The sequence below is a fragment of the Felis catus genome, chromosome B1 (genome assembly GCF_018350175.1).
Source record: "Felis catus isolate Fca126 chromosome B1, F.catus_Fca126_mat1.0, whole genome shotgun sequence".
Taxonomy (NCBI): Eukaryota; Metazoa; Chordata; class Mammalia; order Carnivora; family Felidae; genus Felis; species Felis catus.
Window position 1 is genome coordinate 16,877,228 of NC_058371.1, and position 12,914 is coordinate 16,890,141.

General features: G+C 46.0%; 1 protein-coding gene across 2 annotated transcripts in view; it reads left to right on the forward strand.

The window, feature by feature from the left end:
• The first annotated feature begins 7,487 nt into the window (after positions 1-7,487).
• TLR3 (toll like receptor 3) overlaps positions 7,488-12,914 on the forward strand; it is a 108,939-nt gene continuing 103,512 nt past the window's right edge. Inside the window, exon 1 of one of the 2 annotated variants that reach the window (XM_045055116.1) lies at positions 7,488-7,696. The gene's annotated coding sequence lies outside the window, so the exon portion shown is untranslated. The remainder of the gene's footprint in view (positions 7,697-12,914) is intronic. The other variant, XM_023252208.2, reaches the window with a different exon arrangement.

A 12,914-nucleotide genomic window follows, 5' to 3' on the forward strand; every position in this document is an offset into this window, starting at 1 on the left:
AGGAAACAATAGCCACTGAAAAGGTAGGTTCCTACTCACACTTGCCAAGAGGAGGGGACACGCCACACCACATGGTGCCCCACAGGGAAACAGGGTCAGTCAGGAGGCAGGGGGAGCGAGCAAAAATATGGGGAAGAGCCTGTGTTGTGGCTTCGTGGGCAGGAGCTGGCTCAGCGGTGTGAACAGCCTCAAGACTGGCTACTCTGAATGAGTTCAATGGGCCTCGGGGTGTTCTGAAGTTTCTGGAAATCTCCGAGGGCAATTAGGGCAGGGAATAATGGCTCTGAGTTTGAGAACCTAATAAAGGAGGTGGCTGGGGGGTATGGGGTCTGGAATGGTAGGCTTGTTTTGAAAGGCGGGGCTCCTGGCAGGCTGAGGGCAAGTTGTTTATTCTCTGTAGGAACCGGCTAGCTGCGTGAGGGGCTGTCCCTCTAGGGTCCAGAAGGCTCCAGATGTAAAGCGTCAAAGTGCAGAAAATACGGAGGCTACAAACTTCCCTGTCGCGCATGAATCAGCTGCGAGGATCTGATGTACCACAGGATGACAACAGCCAGCGATACTGTTTTCCACACTGACAACCTGCTGAGAGAGTAGATCTTAAATGTTCTCACCACCGCCACAACCAAATAACAATCGTGTGAGCTGAAGAATGTGTTAGCCAACGCGTCGTGGTAATCATGTTGCAGTTATGCACATATCTAATCGTCACACCCTACATCCTACACCTACCTAGTTTATACGTCAATTATAACTCGATGTGAAGAAAAGAAAAAAAAAAAAAACCAGGCGTGGTTGGCACACCTACATTCGGCAACGTCAAATAACATCGGGGGCCATGGCACATTCATACCTAGTCTCCCTAATTGGAAGAAAAAGGGAAACATTAGGAACAGTGAATGTAGCCAAGTGTTATCCACTCAATACTCTCCGTGTCTTGTAGCACAGAGCCTTGCCAATCATTAGTGTCACATTATCAATGGAAAGAGCACTGCTGGGCGAATTGTTCTGAAATCCTGACCGACTATCCTAGAAGCGGAGCCAGTTCCAAACTCTTCACTTTTTTTTTTTTTTTTTTTTTGGGGGGACAGAGAGAGACAGAGCATGAACGGGGGAGGGGCAGAGAGAGAGGGAGACACAGAATCGGAAACAGGCTCCAGGCTCTGAGCCATCAGCCCAGAGCCCGACGCGGGGCTCGAACTCCCGGACCGCGAGATCGTGACCTGGCTGAAGTCGGACGCTTAACCGACTGCGCCACCCAGGCGCCCCCCAAACTCTTCAGACCAAAGCATTCTTTGCCTGTTTTGCTGCCAAAGAAAACCACGTTTAAACTCTGCCTGGAGATTTTAACATTTGGTGAGCTTCCTCAGGATGGCACGCCATCCCATAGTGACTCTTGACTTTCCATTTTCCTAAACGGATGCAAACATACCTGTGTTGATATAAACAAGCAAGTATTTCTTAACCGCCCACTCCGGGGAAATACGACGTCAAATCCTTGATCTGTCAATGTGTCGAACACATAGTTTTTGAATGCTTATTATGTGTCAGACACTTTCATAGGCGTTGAGGCTACAGGAGTGAACAGAGTAGATACAAGTGCTTTGTGGAGCTTATTTTCTCCTTGGGGGCTGGCAACAGGCGAAGTAAAAAGTGATGGCACGTCTGTAGTGATAAGTGCTGTGGAGTAAAATGAAGCAGAGAATGCAATTTTAAATAAGGTGGTAAGAAGAGGTCTCCGGAGGTGATGTGTTAGCAAAGACGTGAAGGGTGCATTTGAGGGAGGTTTGTTGATGGATGGCTAGAGGGAATGAACTGGAAACACAAGAGGTGACCATTGGGACTGGGGACGCTGGGCATGGAGATTACAGAGAGAGTATGTGACAGCAATGAAAGAAAACAAAATAGGAGAAATAGAAGATCAGTTCCCTGACTTCACAAACTTTCTGGTCTCATTAGGGAGATAAGGTTTATTAAACATGAAACCGTTGGAAATAGGTAAGTAAAGATGGGTTCTGTCATATGGTTCGCGCCAGCAAGTAAATTGGGTGTTAAATACGAAAGACAGCTATCTTAGGATTTACCGGGATGAACATTGACTGGATGACAGGCTAGGAAACTCCTACGATTGAGACAAATTCCTACATTCATCATCACAACTCTCACCAAACTTTTCTCGGCATCTACTATGTACAGTTCCCGCCACTGAGTTATCGGGAAAAGGCCAAGCCATGAATGTGAGCTTCCTAAGGGGAAACATCTTCTGTTATCTGTCCCTTTTTAGGGAAGCTCACCTAAAGCCACGGTGGAATTTAGCAGTGCCCGAGATGACCACGAGGAGGTTTATGGCTGGAGGACGAGCCAAGGGTTGGTTGTCATGGAAATGGAGTGAGTAGGACAGATGAGGAGAGGTTAGCTGTGATCTGTTGGCCCCTCAGCCTGGATCTATGGTGGTGTGTGTAGAAAGTGTGGGAGAGGATCCCCTGGGTTATCGAAGACCCCAGGGAGGGTCAGTAGATGGGGGTCCTCTTCTGTAACATGGACAGCAGCCATACAAGGAGGTCTTGCCGCCATGGGCCTTTAGGGTGACACGCGCGGACAGGGTGGGTGTGTGAGGCAGAACACTGGAGGATGTTGGTGAGACATCTCAAGGATTCCCAGCCATCTGATCGAAGCAGGACGAACTGCCTGGAGGTTGTATGTCTTCGGGGAGATGTAAGAACCCGCAAAACAGATCATTGCCGTGAATGGGATGTTGATGGAACTCACAGACTCCTTAGCTCTGTAGAAATGAATTATCAATCGTCTCTCTGGAAATCGACTTACAATACAAGGTAGCAGAAGGTAAGTGCCGCAGGGATGCAGATACTTCGTTCAGAGGAGGGAGAAACTTTGAAACCGAAAACGTGGATGAAGCCGTCCCCTGTGAGATGAGGTTTGTGACCACGTGTGGCTGCAACCTTGCTGCAGAAGTTTGTAAATCAGTAGCTGTTATCTTCTGTCAGCACTATAAAGAGCACAAGTCGTATTGGCTGTGAAGCCAAAGTTAGGGATCATTGTTTTCTTTTTTATTTTCAATATATGAAGTTTATTGTCAAATTGGTTTCCATACAACACCCCCAGTGCTCATCCCAAAAGGTGCCCTCCTCAATACCCATCACCCACCCTCCCCTCCCTCCCACCCCCCATCCACCCTCAGTTTGTTCTCAGTTTTTAGGGATCATTATTTTCCACAGTGAAAACTTTTACAGGCTCTTTCTGTAGCCGCCTGGAAACACTTGAGTGTCGTGCCCCAGAAACATCCTTCCAGCTGCACATAACCACAGAAGCATTTTGAACATTAGTGAAAGTACATTACACTTTAGGTTACGCAATACATATTTTTATGTAGTATTTTATATAGCATATTTGTATATGGTAGTTAATCATAGCAGAGAATTTTTTCTCTCCTCCTGCTGTACCCTTTGTAATTTTTGACGCCTAATACTATGATTAAGCAATATATTCACTGTTTTCTTTTCTCCAGAAAATTAATCAGGCTGGGTCGCCGGGGTAACTCAGTGGGTTAAGCAACCGACTTCGGCTCAGGTCATGATCTTGTGGTCCCTGGGTTTGAGCCCTGCATCGGGCTCTGTGCTGGCAGCTCCGAGCCTGGAGCCTGCTTCGGATTCTGTGTCTCCCTCTTTCTCTGTCCCTCCCCTGCTCCTGCTCTGTCTCTTTCTCTCTCTCAAAAATATTTTTAAAAGCTTAGAAAGTGAATCAGGCTAACAATAGAAGAGCCTGTGATAACAATTGCTCATTGATAGCTTGCCACATTGGAAGAGGCCTGTGGGTTCTAAAGCGTTAGCTGGAGCCCCAAATCAGAGAGTGGTTAATTGAAGAAAGACCGTCTCTTTGCCTCCATCCAAACCGCATTATCTGATATAGAGGCCAGTGATCAGTGCTTAGGTCTGGCAAATGAGACACTACCTAGAACTGGAGATTCAAAGCCCCATCCCTGATATTTACGGTTTAGGGATACCCTGTGAAGGTGTGGGATAAACTGATTTCAGGTTTCCAGTCTTTTCTCTTGGAACAGATACCGGACAGAGCACGCAAGAGCAATACTACCCTCTCGTGGTTAGAAGTCAGAACTGGAAATCAACATACTTGTTTTTATTTTTATTGGTTTTTTGTTTTTTGTTTTTTGTTTTTTGCCTGAGACAGTGATTCCCAGGGCAATCTACTGTTACCAAAGTGAAGGGTACAACAGATACAATTTACTGGATAAAATCCTGTTTTTTTTTTACTGGATAAAATCCTGGTTGTGTCTGGCTGGTCTGGGTAATGATGGCTACATGTTCGGATCCAGCCTTTGGGGCAGTGAGTCATGTATCCATTCTATTCATAATTCAGCTTCTGTAATGGCAAATTCAAGATGTTTCTATCCCCATTAAATATGTATGTAGTTTTTCATCAGTTCGATGCGGAAATAGCGTCCCTTTGTCCGCCTCATAGGCTTATAAGGGGGGCCAAGTAAAAGTATATGAAAACAGTTAGAAGTATAAAGCTCTGAGCAAATGTTATTATTGAGGAAAATGCGTGTTCATCTGTTATCATTTAAAACACTTCCTTAATTCAATTTGGGGGTTTAGGATTTTCACCTAGAAATACAACACAATAATGATATTATATATATAAATATATGAAGTTACATATATATATGTATATATATATATATATATATATATGTATACAAGTAATGGAAAACTAATTTATATTCTGTGCAGTCAGCTCTCTTCCAGCCCCACTGATAAAAGTCTCACCGCGAAGAACATACTTTATTGGTGACTTTAAACTTTGGGTGATATATGTCCTTATCGTTTTATGGCTCACTTACAGAGATTTTCTTTTTTTTTTTTTCCAACGTTTATTTATTTTTGGGACAGAGAGAGACAGAGCATGAACGGGGAAGGGGCAGAGAGAGAGGGAGACACAGAATCGGAAACAGGCTCCAGGCTCTGAGCCATCAGCCCAGAGCCCGACGTGGGGCTCGAACTCACGGACCGCAAGATCGTGACCTGGCTGAAGTCGGACGCTTAACCAACTGCGCCACCCAGGCACCCCCAGAGATTTTCTTTAAAGATTTTCTAGTGCACATTCCCAGGGCATCGACACAGTAAGGTGCCCTTGCACAACCATTTCTATAAGCATGCATGTGTTTGCTACAGAAGGAAATGGACAGTGGAGAGAGTAATTCAGAAGAAATTCTCCTTGAAATCTCAGACTCAGGAATCAAGGAAGAGGAAACATATTCCCTTATACTATGCCGAGAAGATAGAACGTGAAGGCACATTTCCAATAAGAGAAACGACTTAAAATAATTTTTTTCTGGTTCTCTTATAATGACCCTCAGGATTCTAAGATCATGTCTGGCCAATGTTGACAACTATTTTAACTTTATACTTATTTGAAAGTTCAAAGTAACAGCAAATGAGGTCAAAGGGATGCTGACACAACCGAAAAAGGGCCAGCTGTTTAATCTGCAAAGAGGAATTCGTGTTGACAGGTCGGGGCTCAGCCACCACCCCTGCCCAGGTGGACCCTGAAATGCCAAGAAATGAGGGCATCCATGCGCCAGGATATGTGGTGGCAAAGTATGGAATTTTCTACAACACTGAATTTCTGTCCTCTTCTGTAGTCTGATACTTGCTCTCTTCATCAGTTAGTAGTTACAGAAAAGGGAAACTTTGCAACCACTGAAACGTGTTTCTTTATTTCTTAGAATAATAAGGTTTGTGCCTTAAGGTTTAATAAGTAAATAAACCTTAAGGTTTATTTCATACACCTTTTCTTATATATTTCAAGTTACCTTTCAGTGTATCACTATCAGATTTAATATTTTGAAGTAAATGCTACAGTATGCTGAGAACACAGACCCACCCGCACGTTGGCTGTGTACTTTCCTTGCTCCCCATTGTCCTACTTTTGAAGTTAAGGCCCGCGTGTTTTTGTACGTATGCTGTGCGTATCTTTCAGAAAGTGATATTCAAGTGACAATGGAGGCTGACTGAACAATGGGGCTGAGTCCGAGGGCGGTCGGGTAGACTTTGGCACACATGAGTCTCAGCGGCCTCATGAGATCACCTGAGCAATCTAGTTTCTTGTCCTGCTTCCCGATCCGGTTTTATCTATGTTATCACCTCCCGATCTTGGATTTGTCCACAGACTCATTACTGCACGCACATGCCTGGGAGTTGACATCCTTTGCTGCGTTAATACTCTGTCTAACCCCAGCCTGCCACAGACTCAGGTTTTGTACCAAGGATAAATACTGGCCTACACCCCATCTCCTTTGGGCATCTGACTCTGGCAAGTCCGTGTTTGGCTCCATATTCCTGTCTTGGTGCTGACATTTTGTGCCATCCTGGCTGGGCCAAGGGCCCCAAACGGGAGATCTTCGGCAACCATCTAGCCTCACTTTTCATTTTAGAGCAATGCTGATGTCTGCTCCCAGGGGTCCAAATAAGCCAATGGCCAGGCATCCACCCACTCGGGGTATAGCAAATCTAGAGGTTAATAAAAACATAAAAGGGATAAGCGCGAAGGATAGCATGTTAGGTATGGGTATCAAAATTCTGGATTGTTCTGGAAGAAAGTACTGCTTTTAGTCAAATACAGTCTACTACAGTTTCTGTTATTAGTTCTGTTGACCTGGGACCTGCTGACCTTGTAGAAATGCTGAGTTCACCTGGAGGACACGGGCACAGAGCTGACCACGGTCAAGACCGGGGTTGAAGGGGCTCAGTTTCCAAACGAGAATTTCGGATCCCGGCTAACCCTGCCAGGACATGGCGTTCTTATTAGTGAATGAGGAATTGAAGGAATCATCTGTGGATGTCTCCTCACCTTTCGTGCCTGGAAAACTCTTTCTGAAGATTCCAGAAGTGACCCAAATGATTATACCCCCTCAGCATCCCGTGTCCTGTTTATTTCCATCGAGTTCTTCCCATTCCACCCCCATTAGGGCACTCCTCACCCTCCTCGATAACAGTTGTTCGTGTGCCCTCTCTCTGGGTTGCGAGCAGCTGCGGGACCATAAATGCCCAGGGAATTAGCAAATGTTTCACATCTGAAGCTTTTAGCAGCGAAGGTGCTTTGATCACCTTCCGGGGAACAACCCAAACTCCAGACCCCCCCTCCCCCCCCAATGTTGAAGCTCTATAACCAGAAAGAGAATTCTGCTTTTGCTTAAGGCGTGGATAGCTCCAAAGGAGATGTCACTGCCACCCTAACAACGGGGAAAGGCCCGGTGATCTGCAAAACTGTGAGGATGGGGCCGCCGGAAAAGCAGGTGGGAAGAAAAGGGCTAGAATGTGAAGGAATCGTTACAGGCTGAGGGCAGGCAGGTGAGATCACTTGGAACGCCTGGGAGGCTCAGACGCCAGGAGAAGGGGCCTGCACGCACGCACGCACGCACGCACTCACGCACGCACGCACTCACGCACTCACGCACTCACGCACGCACTGCTCTCCCCCCAGTTTTCCTCTGCGTGCGCTTGAGAAGGTTTATTCGCAGCAGAGCAGGAAAGGGTCCCTGACAAAGGTGCCCTGCCGCTGGGGGTGGAGGAGAAGCACATCTGTCACCCTTGGAGGAGAGGCTGGAAAAGACCCAGCTCTGCGCCTGCACCGGGGGATCCCGCACTGGATGCATAGGAAGGTACGTTGCCACAGGGAAAGGGGCCGGAAACTGTCCTGCCCAGCGCCCCTGGAAGCTGTGCAGTCTGGAGCAGCAGCTCGGAGACCCGACACACAACACGTGTGTCCCTGTGGCCATCTCTCGGCCACAGCTACACCTACAGCCCTGGAGGTCAGGCAGGGAGCTTCTGGCCAAGCACTGGATGATGCTAGTGCTTCTCCCAGCAGACTGGCCCCTAAGCTCACCTCCTCGTGCATGTGCACTGCCTGGTGCTGTCCATCTCCTCCACCTGTCTCACATTGGGCCGCGGTCAGACCCCCAAGTGCAAGGGAGTCTTAGAAAGGTCAGTTCAGTTAAAAAACAAACAAACAACCTTTTTGACTTTCCTGCCTCTGCAGTGTAAGCAGGCAGCCTGCCTCCAGTTCAGGAAGGGAATCTTTAGGTGGGACCGGACAGGAGCTGGAAAAGCCAATCCAATATCTGCTGCACCTACCACCCAGCTAGGTACCATCACATCACCCTCTTCATTTCCTTCATGGTGCCAGAACCTTCGGAAGAAAGCAAAATGCACATGGTTGTGTATTTATTTTTATTTGCTTAAGGTGTCCCTCCACCCCGTTCGTTTGTAAAGTCCATTGGTGGGGGCGCCTGGGTGGCTCAGTCGGTTAAGCATCCTACTCTTGATCTTGGCTCAGGCCACGATCTCAAGGGTTGTGAGTTCGAGCCCCGCATCAGGCTTTGAGCTGCCCGCCCAGAGCCAGTTTTGGATTCTGGCTCTCCCTCTCTCTGCCCCTCCCCCACTTGCGCGCTCTCTCTTTTAAAATAAACAAACTTATAAGGCCCATTCGTGCAGGATCCTGTCCACCCTGTTCTTTGTGATATCCTCACTGTCAGTTACAATGCCTGGCATATACCTGACACTCAGTAAATGTTGTTGAACAAATCGGCAGACTCTTTGAGAATGGAACAACCCCCCCCCCCAAAAAAAAAAAACAAGGATGCCGCCTTCCACGGAAAAATACTTACACGCACAACTTTACCTTCCCCTCTCCGACATCCTCCCGGGGAAGGAAGTGCAGTAAGGAGACTGAGATGATGTGTGCCCTCATGACCTCACTTTAAATGCGGCAGTTTTGATCATGGCTCTATCAACATGTATGTCCTTCCCACCCCCCCACCCCCACTCCCCAGGAAATAGAAAGGAAATATTGAGCTGCTTCAAGCCGCGCTGCAGGTGGGAAAACGTGTCGCTGATAGGTCACTCCCCTACAGGGCAGGCCATCAGCCTGAAGCACGATTGGGAATGCCTGGACAGCCGTGCAGCAGCTACACGGGATCTCTCCATTAGGCGTTTATACACGTTTCTGGAAGGTGTGCCAGCTAGCCTTTCAAATCGATTCATTGAGGAGAAAAAAAAAAATCCAGGGTCTTAGAGTGCCCTTTTTTCATCCTCTTTCTACAAGCTTAAAGCTGGCTAAAAGCCTGAGAAAGGATTCAGCTATTGAATAGTAGCCAGGAAGGAAGATTAGCAAGAAGGGAAGGTATGTGGGTGTCCGAGAGCTGGGGCGTTTTTCTCCGTTTCAGTGTGACAAGAACGTAGGGCTCTGTGTGTGCATTCAACTTCCCAGTTCTTTTGGTGTCACCTACTGCTTAGTTCAGGAACCCCTTTCTGCCTTCACTTTTCCTTTCCTAGGAAAGGATCAAGTCAAGGTCAGTCGCACCTACAGGGCCTCCCAGCCCCACCCGGACATAATGAGGCCAGGAGCCTGGTCCCGGCCACGTAGGGCTTCTATTGGAGAATAAAGAGGAGGCCCATTTGTTCTTATCTGGCTACCCGGGAGAACAGGAAGTGGTCTGGTGCTGCTGGAGAAGCCTGAACTTGGCATGGAGACACTCTCCTTTCAAGTGATTACTTTGTCAGACTTCCATATTTCAAAGGCAAATCAGCAACGAGCAAGCAAACAGATACGCAGCTTTCTGCGTGAGTTTTCTTTTTCCAGAGGAAACTCTTCCTTATGATCTGCCCTCTTAAAGCTGCATGACTTAGCCACCTTCACAGCCCTTGGACTAATTTTTTCCTCCGACGAAATGTGATGACATGATAGACGGGAAGGACGGTGAAAAGAAAGTTCCTTGCACTCCTGTCCCTTCCTTCTGGGGATGGTTCCCAATGAGCGCAATGTATTTTGAAATGTATTTTCTGATGTATTTCTTCTCAGATGTATCCATTTCCAGTAAATCTTAATGCCTGGGCACCCCAGCCATGGAAGTGAAGGGATTCAAGGGAAAAGTGCATTCTATTGCAGCTATAATGCCTTAATATGCAAATGTGATTTTTATTGCTGTCAGCAGGAAGACAGTAAGACCAAAGGCCAGACTTTGGAGAGGAGAGCGTGAGAAAGAGAAAACAAGCAAGTGTGTGTGTGTGTGTGTGTGTGTGTGTGTGTGTGTGTGAGAGAGAGAGAGAGAGAGAGAGAGCGAGAGAGAGAGAGAGAGAGAGAGAGAGAGAGAGATATTTGAGAAATGGAGAGAGAGAGAAAGAGAACTTGCCGAATCTCTTAAGCGTATAGAAAACCCACCTTGGATATCTGAGATCACAGTGTTTCTACTACGGCAGTGAAGTTACCTTGCACCTAGGAGGGCATGGTCTGGAGATCCCTTCTGATCCAGACGGGGAGGATGTAACGGATGTGAGGAACTTTAAGGGAGGAGAGCAAAAGGCTGTGTCTGTTCCCTTTGTGTTGGGAGAGCTTGGGAAGAAGAAGAGAAAGAGGAAATCCGGGAAACGGAGCATGCGCTGAAGATGGGGGTTTTAAATTAATAAATCAGGTTGAACGAAATCTTGACTTACAGTCCCACCCCACCACGAACTCCAGCAGGCTGACGCTCAGGAGCGAGATGTGATCAGGTCTAGAGAAATTGAGAAGCTACCTTTTCTTTACATATCTGAATGCAGTGCGAATTAATTTGCTGCCCAGTCACATAGTTAAACTCAGCCAGTGACTGCATGTCTGTTTTGATGATGGACTAGTCCTGTGGGAGGCAAAGGGGGACCTTTGAAAAAAATGACACCTGAAGTCATATTGATGACAAAGTCCTTTTTTCCTGCTCTTGCTACAAGGCACTGAGGCAGTAAACTTAAAAAAAAAAAAAAAAAGATACTGGGTGTATCCGTTTCTCCCTTACCCATTATCCTCAAGAAGGAGCAGAGGTTTTTTTTTTTTTTTTTTTTTTTTTTTTTTTTATCTATCTGAACTCTTGTCAAGCCCAGGTCAGGTCAGCATCCTGAGTTATTTCCAGCCATGATCTAAAATGACTTCACTTCGGAAGAGCATCCGATCGACTTCAGTTTCTCTCCTTCGAGAACCCCCAGTCTTCTGTTAACCAGTAGAAATATCAGCAATCTATTCATACCTGACTTCTTTGCTGTGACTCACAGCCTCCTACAAGGACTAGGAGATGCTCAAGAAACAAGAACAAGAAATTCAAAAAGGCAGTTAATGTACTCTGAGGGAAATCAAGCAACCATCCAAAGGAAAGCTTCTAGTACTTTTTTCTGTAATGTGAAATTTAATGTCAAATTGGTTTCCATACAACACCCTGTACTCATCCCAACAGGTGCCCTCCTCAATGCCCATCATCCACCCTCCCCTCCCTCCCACCCCCCATCAACCCTCAGTTTGTTCTCAGCTTTTAAGAGTCTCTTAGGGTTTGCCTCCCTCCCTAACTTTTTTTCCTTCCCCTCCCCCATGGTCTTCTGTTAAGTTTCTTAGGATCCACCTAAGAGTGAAAACATATGGTATCTGTCTTTCTCTGTATGACTTATTTCACTTAGCATCACACTCTCCAGTTCCATCCACGTTGCTACAAAAGGCCGTATTTCATTCTTTCTCTTTGCCAAGTAGTATTACATTGTGTATATAAACCACAGTGTCTTTATCCATTCATCACTTGATGGACATTTAGGCTCTTTCCATAATTTGGCTATTGTTGAGAGTGCTGCTATAAACATTGGGGTACAAGTGCCCCTATGCATCAGCACTCCTGTATCCCTTAGGTAAATTCCTAGCAGTGGTATTGCCGGGTCATAGGGTAGATCTATTTTTAATTTTTTGAGGAACCTCCGCACTGTTTTCCAAAGAGGCTGCACCAGTTTGCATTCCCACCAACAGTGCAAGAGGGTTCTTGTTTCTCCACATCCTCACTAGCATCTATAGTCTCCTGATTTGTTCATTTTAGCCACTCTCACTGGCATGAGGTGGTATCTCAGTGTGGTTTTGATTTGTGTTTCCCTGATGAGGAGTGACGTTGAGCACCTTTTCATGTGTCTGTTGGCCATCTGGATGTCTTCCTTAGAAAAGTGTCTATTCATGTCTTCTGCCCATTTCTTCACTGGATTATTTGTTTTTCAAGTGTGGAGTTTGGTGAGTTCTTTATAGGTTTTGGATACTAGCCCTTTGTCTGATAATGTCATTTGCAAATAACTTTTCCCATTCTGTCGGTTGCCTTTTAGTTTTGTTGATTGTTTCCTTTGCAGTGCAGAAGCTTTTTATCTTGATGAGGTCCCAATAGTTCATTTTTGCTTTTAATTCCCTTGACTTTGGAGTTGTGTTGAGTAAGAAATTACTGTGGCTGAGGTCAGAGAGTTTTTTTCCTGCTTTCTCCTCTAGGGTTTTGATGGTTTCCTGTCTCACATTCAGGTCCTTTATCCATTTTGAGTTTATTTTTGTGAATGGCGTAAGAAAGTGGTCTAGTTTCATTCTTCTGCATGTTGCTGTCCAGTTCTCCCAGCACCATTTGTTAAAGAGGCTGTCTTTTTTCCACTGGATATTCTTTCCTGCTTTGTCAAAGATTGGTTGGCCATACTTTTGTGGGTCTAATTCTGGAGTCTCTATTCTATTCCATTGGTCTGTGGGTCTGTTTTTGTGCCAATACCATGCTGTCTTGACGATTACAGCTTTGTAGTAGAGGCTTAAGTCTGGGATTGTGATGCCTCCTGCATCACATCAATATTATTTTGGCTGTTTAGGGTCGTCTGTGGTTCCATACACATTTTAGGATTGCTTGTTCTAGCTTCGAGAAGAATGCTGGTATAATTTTGATTGGGATTGCATTGAATGTGTAGATAGTTTTGGGTAGTATTGACATTTGAACAATATTTATTCTTCCAATCCATGAGCACAGAATGTTTCTCCATTTCTTTATATCTTCTTCAATTTCCTTCATAAACTTTCTTTCT